Genomic DNA, 20185 nt, shown 5'->3' with positions numbered 1-20185 from the left:
GCGCCTTACCATGGCCATCCAACATTAACATTGATGTCTACGTGGATAATGTCGTGGTTTTTGTTTTTCTATTAAAGATTTAGCCGAATAAAGTTACAGTTTGTTGAAAGGAAAACTTAATAAGCGCCCCCTTCGATTAAGCGCCCCTCCTTTTAGCCAAAATTTTAAATAAACACCCGGGCGCTTATTCGAGAAAATACGGTAAACTGGTAATGATCAAAGATTAGGGATTAGTTCCGAAAAAAAAAAAGAAGAAACTTATCTGTTGTTGTCGATAACGTTATCACACAGGCCTCAAAGTAGAGTTAATTTTGTTGTGGGCGTTTCTGAATCCAAACTGTCATTGCGCAATTGAATTTTTTTTCATGAGTTAACCAAGATAATTCATAACCTCGTTCATTCTTTATTTACGATAATTATTCTTTCCAAACGACGAAAGCAAAGTTATCTCACTAAACTGATAATTGAAAATCAGGTATGACGCAATTTCATCTAATCGTGTACCCTGCTTTTGAATTGCAGAAAGCAATAGACTTCACCAGGATGTGATTCCTTTCTTCGTTTGTCACTGGGGGAAATGCATCCATTCCAATCAAAAAAGTAACTTGTTTAAGGTGGATACTCACCGAAAAGAAAAACCAGTGGCGCTTTACGAAGAATTTCTTGAGTTATATGGCTACCTGCGCACGCGGGTCCTTGATCTCTGTAGCAGTACAGGAAATACTGTGTATCATTTTTCTACCATACTTACGTTGCAGAGGGCTGGGGACTAAGGGCGTGTTTCATTTTCTTTCCATGGGCAGGGAGGGAGTGCAAAATGCACCAGAGCATGTCATGAAGTTGTTGCTTTCTGAGACTTGCTGGGTAGATACCTTATCTCCAGGCAACGGTCTTCCTCCTACCGTCCCCTGGGATCATGATTAGTGAGCTTACGAAAAATGAATGGCATGTTGACGAAAGAGGACGGATTACGAGCGTGACAGCTAATTATGATGTTCAGTATGATATTCCCGACCTCTGTTTGTTTGACGATACAACGAAAGATACGCAGACGTCGTCTTTTTCCCTTGCTTCGCCCGAAAAGCAAAGGTAATTCATTAGAAGACCTATCAGGCACACTGGCTAAACGAAGGGAAGACAATTTATAAAAAAAAGGATTGCTTCAAAACATGTCAAAATGCGCTTGTGATTACCTGCACTCTGGTCACGCAGGGGCATTTTGTAGTCCTCTTTTCTGACTTCCTGTTGTGAGTACTCATTGCTATATAGGACCGGGGGGGGGGGGGGTACTGCCCTATATAAGCCATAAAGGTTTGTTCGGCCTCAAAGGGTATGGCCTTTCTTGGTCTCAGATTTAGGGTAAGGCAACAATGGGGTTGGAAGGTCGCAACTCCTACACATATATTTGCCCGCTTTCCGATCTCGGTCTTTTGACCACTTTAGCTTCTTGTTTGTCTGAAGGGGACAGGTGGCAGGCATACATGATGATTTAAAGAATTTGCACGGTCAAAAATAGAATATCGATTCAAGAGTCGAAAATAGGGTAAAGGTTTCAAGATGTACGCCCCACAAACCCACTCAAATTTTCGGCAAGTACCCCATCAGTGACACTAGGCAAGAGAGTGTCTCATAGCTAGTTTCGGTCGTGGTTTGTCGCTGACGGCAACCAGGACCTCACTTTAAATTAATTAAACCTATTGAATATAAGTATTAAAAGAAAAAACGAACACGGGTAGCTCAAAAAACGAAGTGTGCGATTGTCATGTTATTTGTGAAGACAATTTCTGCGTGAATCTCTGTGGTCATACATCTACTCTCTAATTTCATAATTAGTCGTTACTGAAGTCTACAGTTTTCTTCGGAAAAATGTCAGCTGAAGATTTTGTGACACTGGAAAGTACTTCCTTTCGTTTTCGAAGGCGGCAAGTATAGCATTTTCGTACAACCAACAACAGCTGGTAAATTGGGGGTTAAAATTTTGTTTCCCGAAACTTTCTGTAACTTAAATTGTCAACTAAAGCATCTGAACAGATCAGTTCTTGTTAGCGTACACACATATGTCTTTAAAAGGGCAGAAAACGATCTGGAATACAAGAAAAAAATTGAAGTATTTACTTGAATGTTTTCTTTGGGTGACCCTGCCAACATAATTTAGGTCTACAGTTTCACTGGTGTAACTCCTCCCCCTCCCCCTACCTCCCCTCCCCTTCCTTCTGAACGAATGTTGGTTCATCTTCTTTAGTTAGGTGTCCATTGCAGTTTTCCAGGGTGGGGAGAGACAACTGACGCAAAACAATTTTTTCGTTGAAGAAATAAGATTTAGAGGTGATATTTCGCTCACTTCCGACTGTAGGTTCGCCTGCGGTATAGTAGTTGTCACTTCTGCCTTGAAGGCAGGTAACTGAGGTTCGAGTCCTCGCCGGCTTACCATCTTTACGCACAGTACAAATACCGATGCTCATTGGCAGACATCATTGTTTTTATCGTTTATTGCTAAATTTTCTTACGCACAAAAGTCATTGAGACTGGCATTTCCAATTTTCAGCTCACCAATTTGAAATTTAAGGCAAAAGTTTTCCCGACTACGAGGCTTTTCGGAGGGGAAGGGGGGATCTGAAAGGAAGAGAAAATCCTGAACACAAGTGCTTTGATTCAAGCGTTCACACATGAATATTGTAGCCAATGAAACTCAGTTTCAGTTACGCCAAGTGTGAACATGAACCTCGGTGTTCGGTTGTAAATTTATACTGAGATGGCGTGCTCAGAGCGTTTGAACTGCTGCGGAGAGTAAAAATATCTCAGACAAAACCTCATTTTTAAAGGGGTTAATTCTCTCCCTTGCCCGTAGCGGTAGTGTTAGCAAATTTAGAGGGGTTTTTTTTTTGCTCCAAAAAAAGCCTTTAATTCGCATGAAACGTGCAATGATAACGTGCATTAATAGTTTATTTGTAGGAGTGCTAGTTTTTTTGATACAGTATCTGTAAACAGAAAATTTGAAGGAAGTCTCAGATACTTCACGTTCGACCCTTATCAAAGTCGTGGAAACAGTGCCCTCTTTATGTAAAATTAAATTATTTATAATAAACTGTATAGTACATGAGTAGCTACAGGAAGTTCGATTAGAAGGGTCCAAATACGACCTATTCCCCATTAACCACCAAAGGAAATGTCTGGCACGGTTAATAGTACTAGTAACATACATCATCAACAGGACATTCATTTTACGTACGAGATTGAAATTTATTTCGAAGCCAACAATGTTTCGAATTTGTTTCGAAGCCAAAGGCGTAATTCCTGTGTCTTGTGCACTGTACGGCTTTAACAAAATTTATTAAAGCATCATCATGCTTTCCTTACATTCACAACTTGCGGCTTCAGCATCAAATAATTATCGCATTTCTTTATCAAATGTAAAATCCTCGATAACATTCCTGGGTCAATTAGAACTACCATGTTTTTTCCTTCTTTAGTATGAACATATTACATTATTTGAAGGAAGAGCGAAGACGTTTTGAAAGGGAGGCTGGACCTTTGATAACCGTTTACTAATTACACAATCAGAAATTAAGCCTGCAAAACTTAAAATTAACAAGCTATTTACAGTCCTTTTAACGAGTTCCTAGTCGTCGTTGTCTTGTTATGATGATCCTCAGTCATGAAAGAGACATCATGAATGATCCTCTGGTCTTCTCTCAATTTATAACAACTCCGCATTCAACAGCTACAAAGCAACAACAACAAAAAGATACATTTGAGTAACAACTAGACTCGTCTGAAATAATCGCGTTTAATAAGTTTAGTGACGGAGTTTTTTTTCTTTCTCTACCCTTTATACTTTGTCATTTTATAAAGGATTTAGATATTTAATAAAACAACTTCCCAAACTGCGTGTATGAAAAGTTTCAGATCGAGACTAAATCGCTTTCAGATTAATTCATTCACCCCTATGTGTTTTTATAACTGGCAACAAAACCGCTTAACGCAAGGTAAGGCCCCACGAAAGGCTCATAACTAAAATAACTAATTTTCCAGTGAAATTTTACTGGCTTCGCATGAAACATTTTTCAACTGGAAAACAATCTTGAATGATAAAAATAAAACAAAACAAACAACAACAACAACAACAAAAAAAAAAAACAAAGAAGAGAAACTTTAATATTCGGAAAACGCACTTGGTGATTAGGAAAATCGTCATTTTTTTTCTTTAAAGTTGAAAATAACGCGTTTAAATATTTTAATTAAATCAGCTACAAATAAAGCGAATGGAGGGATTGCAGTAAATTTTCTAGTTTCAACAGTTCAGCATTTCAAGATCAGCTTACTTACATTCATGGTCGACTATTCCTCTCCACCAAACTCGAGTGTGACGTCATCACCAATCAGTACAAACGGTGCCCAATGCTTCACTTCACCGCACCTGTCGGATACTCTCATGCAGTTTATGGCTTGGTTCAGAGCAGCACTGGCACTCTTTCCTTGCTCTAAGTGCTGGTAGAAACTTCTCATGAACTCCAGAGTGGCCTCGTCATTAATAGCCCACAATGACACCAGAACAGACCTAGCACCGGCACCCAAAAATGCCCTTGTGATGCCAACCACACCCTCAGCCTTAATCTTTCCACGGGCACTATGGCAACAACTCAACACAACAAGTCTTGCTCGCATCTGAACATTCAGCACATCCCTCATTGTTAAAACGAAATCTTCCTCCACAGGAGCCCGTGATACTGGTATAGGGTTTGGTGCTAAAGCAATTTCTCCTGTTTCCATCCGCCCATGTGCTGCAATGTGCACCAAACCAACCGAAGAGAGTCGTTTCAACACTTCATTCTTCGTTGCTTGTTTTCCAATGAGCGGTGCAGTGTGAAGTATTCGCCCAATCATCTGCACTTCTTCTTGTGCGAATGGCAGCTGCTGTAATTTCGTCCTCTCAAAAGTAACATCTTGCACCCAAGGATCACCCACGAGAAGCGCCCCCTTCTTAATGTGGTAATTTGCTGGACAATCTGCGATCAATTTCAAACTCGTCAGTGATGGAGTCACACGCACTCTGAAAGATTCACACAGGTACTTTGAATCTGAGTCCATGAACGCAGGGAAAGGAGCCAAGCACAATGGACCCTCGGGAACGAATATAACTTCATTGTCAACTAACAAATCTTGGATAGGACTAATGATGATCTCGAATAATAATCTTAGAGCACTTTTCTGGAGATGCGAGGATTGATTTCGTTTCTTCTCAGGAGGGGATCTCTGATCTGTAAGATTTTCTTCTCCAGCAGTATCCAATGAACGATCCTCACATTTGAGAACAGCTCTTACATCAATTTCCTGCCTTGCGGTCGACATCAGAGAGCTCAAGAAAGTGTCGGCATCAACTTGACCATCGGGGATCTGTTTTCGTCTTAACTGAACATCCTTTCCTTTCTGGAAAACCCACAAAATTACGTCTTGGTCCTCGAGCGCTATGGAAACTGTACTGCAAGGAAGAAAACTTGAAATGTCAGCTATAGTTTCTATGTTTGTTTCTGATTCTACTGGGGTGTTTTTGGATGCATACTTGAACTCTAAGAGATCTTTCAAAGCCTGCGCACGTCCCTGCTCAGCAGATAAAAGAGCCTCCATAATCTTGCCTTGCATTAACAATGAACGCCATAAACTAACGTATGCATACTGGTGCAAATTGCGGAAGCTCATCTTCCAGTCATCCTTAAACACTAGATGACGTCTTAAATCATTGAATGTTGTTACACTATATTGAAAACAACCTGTAGCTTTGCATAAGGCGCCAATTGATTGAAAGACGTTACCAAGGTGATAAAATAATCGGCCAATTCCAACTTTGTCCCTCAGTTGTTCTGCGATTTCCGTGGCACGTTCAAGGTAGTCTATGGCTTTTTTGAAATCGCGAAGATTGTGATAAGCGATGCCTAGATTACCATACGCCTTTCCTTCCAACGAAATTTGTTCAAGTTCTTTTGCGATTTCTAGGTCACGTTTAAAGTACTCTATTGCTCTTTCGAAATCTCCAAGAGCGCCATAAACACTGCCTAGATTACCATACACCTCTCCCTCACTTGAAATGTCTCCAACTTCTTTTACGATTTCTAGGTCACGTTCATGGTAGTCTATGGCTTTTTTGAAATCTCCAAGACTGTTATAAACGCAGCCTAGATTACCACACGCCTTTCCTTCACCTGAAATGTCTCCAATTTCTTTTGCGATTTTTAGGTTACAAACATGGTAGTCTATGGCTTTTTTGGAATCTCCAAGGCTATAATAAGCGTTGCCTAGATTACCATACGCCTTTCCTTTATCTGAAATGTCTCCAACTTCTTTTGCGATTCTAGGTGACGTTCGTGGTAGTCTATGGCTTTTTTGAAATCTCCAAGATTCTGATAAACGCAGCCTACATTACCGCACGCCTTTCCTTCACCTGAAATGTCTCCAACTTCTTTTGCGATTTCTAGGTGACGTTCGTAGTACTCTATGGCTTTTTTGAAATCTCCGAGATTGTGATAAACGCAGCCTACATTACAACACGCATTTCCTTCACCTGAAATGTCTCCAACTTCTTTTGCGATTTCTAGGTGACGTTCAAGGTAGTCTATGGCTTTTTTGAAATCTCCAAGACTGCTATAAGCGCTGCCTAGATTACCAAACGCCTTTCCTTCACCTGAAATGTCTCCAGCTTCTTTTGCGATTTCTAGGTGACGTTCATGGTAGTCCATGGCTTTTTTGAAATCTCCAAGACTGTGATAAGCGCAGCCTAGATTACCACACGCGTTTCCTTCACCTGAAATGTCTCCAATTTCTTTAGCGATTTTTAGATGGCGTTCGTAGTAGTCTATGGCTTTTTTGAAATCTCCAAGACTGCAATAAGCGTTGCCTAGATTACCATACGCGTTCATTTTACCTGAAATGTCTCCAACTTCTTCTGCGATTTCTAGGTGACGTTGGTGGTAGTCCATGGCTTTTTTGAAATCTCCAAGATTGTGATAAACGCAGCCTACATTACCGCACGCATTTCCTTCACCTGGAATGTCTCCAACTTCTTTTGCGATTTCTAGCTGACGTTCATGGTAGTCGATGGCTTTTTTGAAATCTCCAAGACTGTAATAAGAGCCGCCTAGATTACCATACGCTTTTCCTTTACCTGAAATGTCTCCAACTTCTTTTGTGATTTCTAGGTGACGTTCGTAGTAGTGTATGGCTTTCTTGAAATCTCCAAGTTTGTGATAAACGCAGCCTACATTACAACAAGCATTTCCTTCGCCTGAAATGTCTCCAACTTCTTTTGCGATTTCCAGGTGACGTTCAAGGTAGTCTATGGCTTTTTTGAAATCTCCAAGACTGTGATAAGCGCAGCCTAGATAACCATACGCCTTTCCTTCACCGGAAATGTCTCCAACTATTTTTGAGATTTGTAGGTGACGTTCGTAGTATTCTATGGCTTTTTTGAAATCTCCGAGATTGTGATAAACGCAGCCTACATTACAACACGCCCTTCCTTCACCTGAAATGTCTCCAACTTCTTTTGCGATTTCTAGGTGACGTTCATGGTAGTCTATGGCTTTTTTGAAATCATTAAGACTGTGATAAGCGCCGCCTAGATTACCGCACGCCTTTCCTTCACCTGAAATGTCTCCAGCTTCTTTTGCGATTTTAAGATTACAGAGATGGTAGTCTATGGCTTTTTCGAAATCTCCAAGACTGTGATAAGCGTTGCCTAGATTACCACACGCCTTTCCTTCACCTGAAATGTCTCCAACTATTTTTGTGATTTTTAGGTGACGTTCGAAGTATTCTATGGCTTTTTTGAAATCTCCGAGATTGTGATAAACGCAGCCTACATTGCAATACGCCCTTCCTTCAACTGAAATGTCTCCAACCTCTTTTGCGATTTCTAGGTGACGTTCATGGTAGTCTATGGCTTTTTTGAAATCACCAAGACTGTGGTAAGCGCCGCCTAGATTACCACACGCTTTTCCTTCACCTGAAATGTCTCCAGCTTCTTTTGCGATTTTAAGATTACAGAGATGGTAGTCTATGGCTTTTTTGAAATCTCCAAGACTGTGATAAGCGCAGCCTAGATTGCCACACGCCTGTCCTTCACCTGAAATGTCTCCAACCATTTTTGTGATTTTTAGGTGACGTTCGAAGTATTCTATGGCTTTTTTGAAATCTGCGAGATTGTGATAAACGCAGCCTATATTACAACACGCCTTTCTTTCACCTGAAATGTCTCCAACCTCTTTTGCGATTTTTAGGTGACGTTCATGGTAGTCTATGGCTTTTTTGAAATCTCGAAGACCGTGATAAGCGCCGCATAGATTACCACACGCCTTTCCTTTATCTGAAATGTCTCCAACTACTTTTGCGACTTCTAGGTGACGTTCATGGTAGTCTTCTGCTTTTTTGATATCTCCAAGACTGTGATAAGCGCCAGTGGTACCGTTGTCCTGTCAAACATCAAAAAAAGCAATCATGGACGCTGTTACATACGGTAGGTTGATAAATTAAAAGTTGTTTGCTGATCTTTTGTTTTTAATTAGGCTGTCAAGTATTAAACTATGTAATGCAAATTTACCCTACTTGATTTTTAACAGCAAAGGAACGAGAGCACGCTTACAGTTAATCTTAATCATCAACTTAATCAACACCGTCACCCGCACCCGGCAACATGATACAATTAGATAGCATACATGTACAGCTGCATGTGGAAAAGTTGTTGGTCGCCTTTCTTGGTGAAATATTTTAATAGATTTTAAATCAAAACAAGTGACATTTCTACCACAATTGTTTCTAATCTCGCAATCTGATTGGCTAATTTTCCGTTGTTGATGAGAGTCTATACAACGCTGCTCGCGTCAATCACCGCGCTGAAATATTGACAGTTATTGTAAAAAATTTCTTTGAAGTTGATATTGTGGTAAAAAAACAAAACAAAACAAAAACAAAACAAATCGAATGTGGCATGGGGGCCGGCAGCGAGGCCTGGATCCGAGTTTACATGATCACCTGAGTTAAGAAATTTGGCTGAGCGAGACTAAGTACTGATTTTTTGATAAACAAACATAGCGGCGATTTTATGTGAAAGCGCGTCTGTGCGGATTCGCAAACAACTTGGCTATTCGACGTCCAAACATCACAGGAAGATTTCGGTGGCTTTTTTACCTGAAGTTTGATCATTAAGAGGGATCACGGATGTAAATTTGGCAGCGAAAAACGGAAATACTGCAACCAACGACTAGCTGAGAGGATCAGTATCTAGATCTCACGCATAGTTCACAGGGCTAGACCTGCTCCTGTACGTAGAACTTGACACTCGCGACAGGTAGCAAGACTCCCTCCATTCCAGTTTATCGTTGCCTTCCCTATTTTTTCATTCGTGTGCGCTGTAGAATTTCCTTCCTTTACAGCAACTACCCACTGGGAGTCAACAAACTGTGGACGGGTTCTGGTGATCTAATTTTCTGTTTTGCTTAAGTTAAAATGTTACTATCATACTCTCATCAAGAGATTTTTCTTTTTAAATTCTATTCCAAATGGTGAAAAGTTAAGACGTGATGTTAGCTACACTTTGCTTTTCAAATTTGCCAAGTGAGCCGCAAATATTGAGTATGTATGCTTGGTAACAAATCTCATCATTTTAAAGAAAGAGAAATCTGTCATTATTTTATATTTTGTCTATCATATCTCTGGGGTGAGAACTGAAACATAAAAGAGGCAGGGTACTAAACAACAATACTCCAGCCACTTATTAAACTGTACAAGTGTGTGAAAATGTGCATTGATTGCATAATTCAGACAACATGCTTATTACGCTTGACTATGTTACAAAATATGTACCAATTAAACAATATTACGATATGTTACAGTTCTGATGTATATTGCCATGTACTGATGACATAATTACACTGCAGAGTGATGTGGTCAGCTGGGTTAATCCTTGAGCTGCTGGAAACACTTCAGTAATCAAGGGGTGATGATTTAGGTTGTCTTCTTCGAAATGGCTGTTGCATACATAGAGAAACCATAGTTGATTTGACATCCCGGGATCTATTTTGTACTGTGTCGCCCTTGCAATTGGGTTATTGGCTGTATTCCCAGTAGCCCCATTTTGACATCCACCAATGGGGGAAAACCACTATACCGATTTGTGGTGACTTTGACTGACGTTTCGACAACCTGAGCGAAAGTCATCTTCAGAGTCAAGTGAATTGTGGAACGTCAGTAGGTGGTTGTTAACCTGATTGGTCAACGAAGTTGAGATGTTATTGGTCGTTTGTCAGTAAGCCGTGATGTTATCGGCTGTGAAGACTGTAAAAAGTGATTGGTGCGTTTCGATCCGTCTTTTGTTGGTCAAAAAGTCCGTGGGTCTATTGTTAGTAAATTGTCTATTGTGCGTCTGTTTCATTGTTGTTGTCAATAAGTCGTTTGTATGGTGCAGGTAGTTGTAGGCAACGGTTGAGTGGCGTTTGCTCTAAGTTAGTAAACCAGCTTTCCAGAGTGAGTCGTTGATAGTAATTTGTACTGTAGGTAATGCACTTGGTAGAGTCCCAGTCGATTGTGTGTGCTCAGCAATGTGATTGTTGATATCACCATTTCACGTTGCTCGTTTGTGTTCAGTCAGTCGTATGTTTAAGTTTCTGCCGGTCTCACCAATATAAGTGGCCTGGCAGTCGCAGCATTTGATCTTGTAAACTGCTCCCTGTCTGCGGCTCGGTTCGTCTTTGTCCTTTACTTTCGTCAGTAGTTGTCGTAAAGTGGTAATAGGCTTGTGAGCTACACGGATGTTGTAGGGTTGTAGAATCCGTGCGATCGTCTCAGAAGTGCCCCTTACGTAAGATATAGTCACAGTAATTGCGGGAGTCGCGTGGTTGTTTGTGACGTTAGGTTCAGTGTTCTTGTAAGTGTTACGTCTAGCAAAGTCCTTGTTATAGTTGTTCTTGTTGAAAACGTTGTCTAAGTAGTTGTTTTCGTCTGTGAGACTGTCAGATGAGTCACAAACCAGTTGCGCTCGCCTAGTTAAGGTCTGTATGGTCGTTGCTTTGTGAGAAGTGGGGTTGTAGGATGACTTTAGCTTACATTAAAGTTCAAGTCGATCTTGAGAAATAAACTTAATTACATTCTGGGCTTTCGCGATGGCAGTCGTGAAACACTTCGTGGCTTCTAGTTTCTTCAGAACTGAAGAAGAATCGAAATTGAAATCTCTTTTATCGGCGTACAAATCTCAGCTCAGCTAAAAACATGTCGCTCACAATTTCAATGCTGACGGCTTTTCTAACCTAAAACAAAGCTGACACCTCATTCCAGCGGTCTTGATTAATCGTAATGTTCCGAAACTTCGTACTACCGCAAAAAAAAAAAAAACGCTAACAGTAAATAAACAACAACTAAATACGACTGTGCTTCTATCGTCGAGTCGCCACGGACAAAATAGGCACGATCGCACGAATCCTTCGCATTTCGCGTATGCTCGTTACGGTTTTCGAATGATTGACAGATTTCTTTACTGGGGCGATCATGTCTTTCCGAAAAGCGGCAAGATCAAAGGTAGCTGCCAGCCCCTCCCACCCCCCCCCCCTGAAATGTGGTTTAGCGTTGTCTGTACTCTTATCGACAACGATATTTGTCATTACAGTGGTCAAAATGTTGTGCGCCTCGTGAGTGCATAACAAATTGACGAATATCGTTGTCGATACGAGTGCAGACAACGCCAAACCACATTCGATTTGTTAAATAGGCAATGATAGTAATAAAGATAGACACAATGACACTTTAAAATTTAAAAGTAGGCACAATGTTAACAAGATCTGTTTAGAAGAGTGGAGTTGGCTCGGAGACAAGAACGCAAACAATTTAGCCTGCGGGTTGGCATGGCGAGTTTGCCCTGTTTCCTTTCTTCTTTTTATCCTCTTCTTATTCTTCTCCTACTACATCTTTGTTGTCTTCTTATAGACATTGCCTCATTGTAGAACCTTGATGTCGTTCAATTTAATAGTTTTATTTTGCAATTTTTTTGAGAATGATGTATGATTCAGTAAGTGACACAGGCGTACTCAGAAAAAAATCCGAGTGCTCCTCTGATCAGGAGTCGAACCTAAGACCTTCCGATTACTAGTTCGGACGCTCTACCACTGACTCGTGGGAGCTAAAGCCATGCATTAAGCAAGGTTCATGGGACAAAAATCCTGCATACTGCTTCAGGATTGGAATGTGAGAGCCGGATAGGTGATAGGAGCACTCGGATTTTTCCGGATATGCCTGTGTCACAAGTTACTGAATAAAACACCATTCTCATTGTTTGCGTTTATCAACAGGGCTGATAAGTTAATTAAGCCACCGTAAAGCGATTCGAGTGCTAAGCCCCTGACTCAAATCACTTTACGCTTTACGGTTAGGAACGGCCTAAAAACAAAACTGCTAATCAAAGTAGAAAATCTTGCGCAGACTTATATAGTCAGTGTTATACAAGAAACTTGTTCTTAGTCAGTGCAGCAAACCATAGGCCTTATCACGGTTTTCGACGCCATTTTGACGAGTAGGCAAACACCTCTGAAATAACAGTGTTTGTATGGGAATCCGATGTCAAATAATTTTCTAAAAACATCGTTTCTGAAAAATTCATGAATTGGAAACTTTTAGTACTATGCAAAGGATTTTAAGAAAAAAAATTGGAGGGATGTAGCTGTGCCAGAAAGCGTCCAGTCGTGTTTTGAACTTTCCATACATTTCCCTGTATTTTTTTCCCGTGAACTATTTTTAGTAGCAGTTCACGGCTGGTTCGCTATAAAGACAAATGTATGGAAAGTTAAAAACACGACTGGACGCTTTCTGGCACAGTTACATCCCTCCAATTTTTTTTCTTCAAATCCTTTTCCTGGTGCTAAAAGTTTCCAATTCATGAATTTTTCAGAAGCGATGTTTTATGAAAATTATTTGACATCGGATTTCCATGCAAACACTGTTATTTCAGATGTGTTTGCCTACTCGTCAAAATGGCGTCGGAAACCGTGATAAGGCCTATTGCTTAACTGTTCAACAGAAATTTATTTGCTAAAAGTTAAAAAAAGACGTTTTTAGTGTATGGACATAAAGTTTAACAAACGATGAACACCAAAAAAACATTAGGATAGAGCATAATACACCCTCATGCAAAAACGTTTTTGAAAATTAACGAAAAACAGAGAGAAGCGGATATCTAACTCTATCTAGACCGGCGCCCGAGACCCGGGGTAAAAACTGAAGAGACAGTAAAAGCCTTTCCCCCTACCTTCCCTCACACAGTAAGAAATGCTAAACATAATCCAAAAACGTTGAAGTGGTTGTCATCTACCGTCCCCTCTCTTGTACTATACGCCCCAGGGTTAATCTCGAAAATGTTTGTTTGTAATACCTAGAGGTAACGTGAGTAAGGGCTGTGTTTACAGGAGGTATGGTAACCCCAGGGCAAGGGTTTCCCTGACAGCCAAGACAAAGTTTGCCTGGTTCCCAAGTAAATTATTCAGGTGCTGTTACCCTAGTAACGGAGAAAACTCACTTCAGTTACTCCGATGAACAAAACACGTGTCAGAAAATTATTTTACCCCCAGACCTTTTGCTTGTGTTAAAACTATAACGACCTCAGATGTTTTTCCCCCTGAAGCTGCCGGCATATGTCTGCTAATGGAATTAACAAGAGCAAAGCAAATGGCCAGGTACCTGGGAAACTTTCGGATGACAAAATGTTACGATTTGTTGATTTCAGCCGCTGACAGATCCAGCGGCTAGAATTATCAGCCTGATCATTATCAATAGATTACCAAGCATTGTCGTCAGTGAAACCTAGACACTAGTCATTCTCGCAACTGTAATAGGATTTCGTAGTCTGTAATGTGAAAAGGTTCCTATAATCTGCATACAGAGAAACAACCAACAAGGTGCGATTCCACAGATTGCTAATGTTCTATAAGCGCTGCTAATTAAGTTCTTTTTCTCAACCAATAAACACAGAAGAGATCTTCAAACTTACTGTTTGAGTTTCAGACGGATCCTTCGCTGCCTTTTCCCCAGCAACTTGCAGTTTGCTTTGTTCCCTCACACACCGGCGCCTTATTTCCAACAACGTCTGGTTATTCTTGTCAATCTTACATTGGTTAAGATCTCTAATAAATCAAAAATAAAGGTCATAAAGGATTTCAAAACCCTTACGGAAAACATCGGAGACAACGAGCTTGAGTGGTCACTGGATTACAATATGTCGTAAAATGGTATGTCAAGGCCATGCAAATCATTCCGTATGGGCTCACCGGCAGTGTACCAAGTTATGTTTCGACCTAAAACCTTTAGCCTTATTTATAAACAAAACAAGAATTTAAAGTCAATCGGCTAAAATGGTTCAGAACAATTTGTTAAAAGACTGCGCTGAGAGCGACAAAACGGTCAACTTTTCCGAAATTTTAATGTCAGATTATTATTTTCTTAGTAGTCTGTATTTAGATCCGTCTTGAAGTGCCAAGCTTTAAGAAAAAGTTTCTTGTGGTAAATAGTTGCTTGCACAAAAAAACAAAAAACAAAAAAAAGTCGTCATAATCCAATCTCAAATGAGTTCATCTTTGCAAATAGGTCAAGTTTCTGTTATGTCAAAGTTAGAAAACAGAGAAATATCTATTTTCCTTTTTATTTGTTAGTGTACAGTGAAGGATACTGCTAATCCTTTATCACACCACGTCATGGCTTCCTCAAACTGATTCAGTTGAACACAAGCACTTGCTCCTAATGAAAAATAAAATAGGATGAGTACTCTGGCCAATATTTCTCCTTCCTGATGATGTACATCTAAAATTCATAAATTAAAAACTGGCTGACTCCGGAATTCTTTTTCATTTATTTATTTTTTATTTTAATTTTTTTATTTTGTCCTCTTCTATGAACTCCTTTCATAGAATTGTTTTGAACATTAGAAAAAGTTGTATTTAAACATGCTTACTACAGTTCCGTAGTATAAAATGACGGTCAACGAGCTTATTTTTTAGTTATAACGTTAACCACTAAAGGTAAGATTAAAGGGTGTTTTAATAGGCTATACTGTTTCTATGGTAACCTGTTATGTTGAGATAATGAACACATCTTATTTACTAATGTCTGGGCTGATACCATTATTTTGGAATCAACTGATAAAAAATGGTTATATCCATCCGTCAAAGTATAAGTGATGGGAATCGGTGCCAGCCACCTTAAACACAAAGCACTCCTCAGCTGCAAGTTTTTAAAGTAAAGTTCTTACCGTTCCCTTAGGTGACTCTTACCTCCTACAATCGCTTTCACATAAGACGGTTGTAAGTCAGTGGCAGTATTTGCATCACAATGTGAATCATGGAAGTTACCTGCACGAAAATCAATGAAAAGTGATCTACTGTGTTGACGAGTGTACGACTAACTTAACCACTTTTAATTTCTGTGGTAATACATTAACTTGACAAAATGATGAAAGCCTAAAAACGTTTTTCTTACCCAGATTGAAATGAGCTATTGCCCTGTTGTTGTTCAGTTTGGCCTTCAGTTCTTGATCCTTGCAATCGACTTGTATTCCTTTAGTGTAAAAAAGTATGGCATTTCTGAAGTCTTTCTTCCTGAATTCATCATTGCCTTCATTCTTGAAGAGCTCTGCTATCGCTAAAATAAATAAAATTAAGGCTTTCTTATGGAGGAATTCGATGAAGCAGCATAACTTGCCTGGTATTTTATGAATAAAGTTTCAAAAATGACTTACAAGCAAAGCAGTTAACCCAAGGTTATGATGAACTGTGGCCTAACTAGTATCACAGGAAAATCTTACTATAAATTTCTTATAAACAGTTCTTCCTTTTTACGGCTGCGTCATATTCACGCGTGCAAGTCATTAAAAAAGAGCAAAGGCAAACATTATGGCCCAACGTAATGTAATTTTTATCAAGGCGTGGTGCTCACGTGATACTCTGGTGGAGGTGGATTGTACCAGGTACGGATAGTAGCATAAGTCTAGCCAATGAAGTTGGAGCAAATGATAAGCGTGGTTATGAAATGAAAATTTTGCCGAGGTAGTCTTCCTTCTTCTCCTCGCCATCCGATTGAACAGATCCTCAGAAATTGCCTGATTTCCCCTTTTTTGCCTGGGATTGGGGTTCCGTTGTGACTCCGCTTCGCATATTCAAGAACATTAAGGCTATTCAGATAATATAACCTAAAGGGTATATTGTACGTAAGAATACCATTTCCTTTGGCGTCCTCAAAATGGGGTAATGACGCCATGTAACAGTGGGCTAGTAACATCCTTTTAATTCTTCACTGCCTCCATCTTGGATTTCTTAGTTTCTCCAAAACTTAAGAGAACCATTTCAAATCGATCCAAGAATAATCCAAACCAATACAACCAATAAGGAAATTTTAAGATTGTTTACAAAGTAAACGTTACAACGATATACTTTTGTGGATGGGAAGAAACGTCATAAACTGGGTTCACTGTCAATAATAGGAGTCACATGTTTTTCAATAACACGTTAGGCTGACCAGATACCGACTTCCATCTTCTCCCTTCCAAAGCATAAATATACTGAGCACTCGGCCTAACAACTAGTAGGCCTTGGATCTAAAACTCCTCATTAAAGCTGTCAAAAGCCCTAAGACCATCAGTGATCATTACTGAAAACTTCTCACCTCTTAAGTTGGCTTCATCATTATCCAGGGTTTTCTCAGTAGCAGTTGTGACGTCATATTCATTTGCATTGTCCTCTTTGCCTCCATCTTGTAGCTTGTTCTGTTCTGTCACAGACAGGCTTCTTAATTCCAATAACTTCTGGTTTTCCTGGTCAATCTTACATAAGTCAAGACTTGTAAATCAAATTAAATTAGCGGCACAAGGTCAAATCGGAAGGTGTGTTAATTCCTTGTCCGTTTGTTCACTCTTCGGTAATTTAGGAGATAAGAAACATTGTAGTTGTCACGAAGAATGAAAGAAATCATTTTTGTTAACACTGTTGTGTTCGGTTGTGCACAAAAGCAAGGACCGTAATAAAGTTTGAATGTTGGTAATATTTTTCGTTTTAGATTCTGCAATGAAGGATACTGCCAATCCTTTTTCACACCACGTGATGGCTTCCTCAAATTGACCCAGCTGAACACAGACACTTGCTCCTAATAAAAGAGAATAATGTAAGTTCGACATATTTTTTTTCTTGAAAACAGGGTAGATGGTGTACTACCAACAGGCTCTTCTAAGGACACCGAGGGAAGAACACCCTCGGTGTATTAACCTTTGGTAAGCTTAGCTGCAAGAAGAAGTATTCACAAATGTACGTATTTGAAGTCAAAATACTAAAATTTTGTATCTGTCACCCACGTAAATGTATTAAATTTGATTATGCTTTTCTTAATCCGCTATAATTACGAAGTAACTTTTCAATGAACGTAACATTAACGTAAACATTTTGAACTTTTGTCACTGCAAACAACCGCAGCCTCGACAAATGGAGTTGAATTCTTCAGAAATCTTACCTGTCACGATCGCTTTGATAAACAGTGGCTGGAAACCAGTGGCAACTTTTGCATCTCTAAGTGAATCTTCATAATTTCCTGTGGAGGGATAGATACAGATAGATAAATAAATGGAGAGGTAGTACATTATAAAATGAGGTTTCAAAGTTCCTTTTTAAATTTGCAATTTGGTTAGAAAGTAAAAGTAAAAAATTCTTACCTAAACAAAAAGATGCTTCCGCCCTGTTGCTGTACAGTTCGGCCTTCAGTTCTTTATCCTTACAATTCACTTGAATTCCTTCCGAGTAGAAGTAAATGGCGTTGCTGAGATCTTCCCCTTCGTATCTCTCATTACCTTCATTATTATAAACCTCTGCTATCGCTAAAATCAAATTAAGGTTTGGATATTAATCCTATCCCTAGTAAGTCTAATTATAAGCCCTTTACTTCAACAAACTCGTGAGAGATTGGACGAGATGGGGGATAGTTGGGCTTATAACCGAAGTATATCAGAAGGGCTTGGAACTGGTGATATTGGCACAACCGGGCTACGAAGAAAAGAAATGAGCGGGAGGGGGTTATTACAGGAATCAAAATACAAGATGAGGTAAAAGAAGATATACTAAAAAAATCATCTCATCGTCTGTTTCTTCTCACCTCTCAAAGTGTTGTCATCAAAATCCAGTTTTTCTTCACCAACTGGAGTGACGTCACTCTCACTCGCAACTTGGGTTGGACTCCTCGCCATGAATACTGGGAGTTCAGGGATTGAATTTTAGTGTGTTCATTTAGTTTGTCAGTCATTGTTGTTGTATCCAAAGACGAAACAGAAATGTTCGTATAAAACGAAAAACATCAAGTAAGAAAAATAAACAAATCCAAGTAGGCTTCACTCTAAATATCAAATAGAAGGAAGATCCTCGCAGTTACTACGCAACTTAAGCAGTTGCGAAACGAAAGCCTGAAAAAAATTCAGGCTTGAACGGGATTCGAACCCATGATCTCTGGGATGCCAGTGCAGTGCTCTACCAACTGACCTATCAAACCAACTGGGAGCTGGTCATAAATGTTTCATATATTTAGATTTACTCTAAATATCATATCGTCATATCAAGTTATCACCTCCCGTTTCAGACAAAACAAAAATCACTCCCTATTCTCCAAGTTGCAGTGCCATAGCTTTAATACTCGGATTAATGAAGGGTGGGGCAGGCGTAGAATTTGCTTACTCCCTCTTCCCCCCCCCCCCCCCACCCCTAATCAGAGACCTTAGAGATCGCCCTTCGAGGTACTTCAAAAACCCGGCCTTGAATGGGTGAAAATAAGCGGCTCATGTTCTGATGTCCGTCTGGCTTATTCGGAAAATTTGAATACAGTGGACGAAATTAATACCTACCTGAGAAGCACAATGTATAATTTACATCATGTGATTAGCCATGGTGGCTGGCTACAAGAAAAAAATGTTACACACCAGGATCAGTATCAAGTACAAGATAGTTAATATGTTTCAAAGGGACAAAACATTCACCCAACCTTAAGGACAAACGACTGACGCTCAGGAGTAAGTAAGTGTTCGTTCCTCAATTAATCGTCCCTCTCGAATAATCACCCACTCCCCCCCTTTAGTGAAAATCTTTGCCGGTATAATCACCTGCCTCGAATAATCGCCACCCCTCCTCACCTCAATTGAATACTCAAACCCCTCTACCGGCCTACCCCTTTCTTTAACCGCCCTTACTGTCGAGTTTAAAATTTACGCCTTAGGTAGGAAACATGGCTGATCGAGGATTCCCGGAAAATAATGTAACTGACTTTGTTACCCACGCATCCTTGAATGAGTGGCAAAGAGCCCGGCTCTGACTCGGAGGACATTGACATTGTTAGTTCATAAAACACTGTTAAGAGCATTTACAAATCCCATGTTCTGTTTGCTTAGTCTGATTATATAACGATCAAATGCAATATTATAGTAATACAACAACATATTTAGGTCACGACTAATTCCAGCCCCCCCCCCCCCCCCCACAAACCCCCTCGAATAATCGCCCTCTTTTAGTGCAAAAAGAAAATAATAATCGTCCCCTGCTATTATTCGAATAGATCACTCGGCAATTCACGAGAAAAAAGTCAATGAAGTCATTTATTGCACTCAGTCTTAGATTAAGCAACTTACACAATGTGGTGAAATTGCCATCTTGAATTCGAAAGTAAAAAGATCGAGATTGTCTCGACCCTTCTTTAAATAAAGTATACTGCTACATTTAGAGCTGTATAATCCACATACGAAGCGTAGTTTTATAGCTGTACTTACTGTATCAATTGGAGACAAAAGATAGTGAGTTGTTTCCTTCAACGAACTTGACTGGACTGACTTCAGCAAACACGGAATTACTATTCTTTCATCCAAAGAAACCGAAATTTTTGTAATGCGTTGTTTGCTTCGACGACTCCAACATTAAAAAGTGAAACTTCACGACACAGGACATTTTTCCAAGAAACTGAATTATTTGTTACATTTTACGACGTCCGGTATATGTCAAAACAACAACAACAAAAAGACATTAAGTTTAGAACAAATCATGCAGGACAGAGATGGAAACTTTACTAAGCTCTGACCCAGTATAAATCTTCGGCTGGTAAAATAAACGGAAGAAATACATGCCACTGAGTTCATGATATCTGAACTTAC

At 39.7% G+C, this 20185-nt stretch overlaps 1 pseudogene across 1 annotated transcript; it reads right to left on the bottom strand.

Annotated features, from left to right (window-relative positions):
- Positions 1–3280: 3280 nt before the first annotated feature.
- Positions 3281–19955, bottom strand: LOC146469456 (uncharacterized; annotated as a pseudogene). Its single transcript, XR_014867245.1, has 14 exons — positions 19808–19955; positions 18893–18943; positions 18154–18249; positions 17717–17878; positions 17518–17595; positions 17090–17157; positions 16681–16837; positions 15499–15660; positions 15294–15371; positions 14693–14760; positions 14018–14131; positions 4327–8462; positions 3364–3721; positions 3281–3316 (listed from the first exon to the last, which is right to left on the bottom strand). The product of XR_014867245.1 is annotated as an uncharacterized LOC146469456 (transcript).
- Positions 19956–20185: the final 230 nt, after the last annotated feature.

The sequence above is a fragment of the Pavona decussata genome, unplaced genomic scaffold, assembly GCF_977016875.1.
Source record: "Pavona decussata unplaced genomic scaffold, jaPavDecu1.1 SCAFFOLD_124, whole genome shotgun sequence".
NCBI classification, from domain to species: domain Eukaryota; kingdom Metazoa; phylum Cnidaria; class Anthozoa; order Scleractinia; family Agariciidae; genus Pavona; species Pavona decussata.
This window is presented reverse-complemented; position numbering and strand designations above follow the sequence as displayed.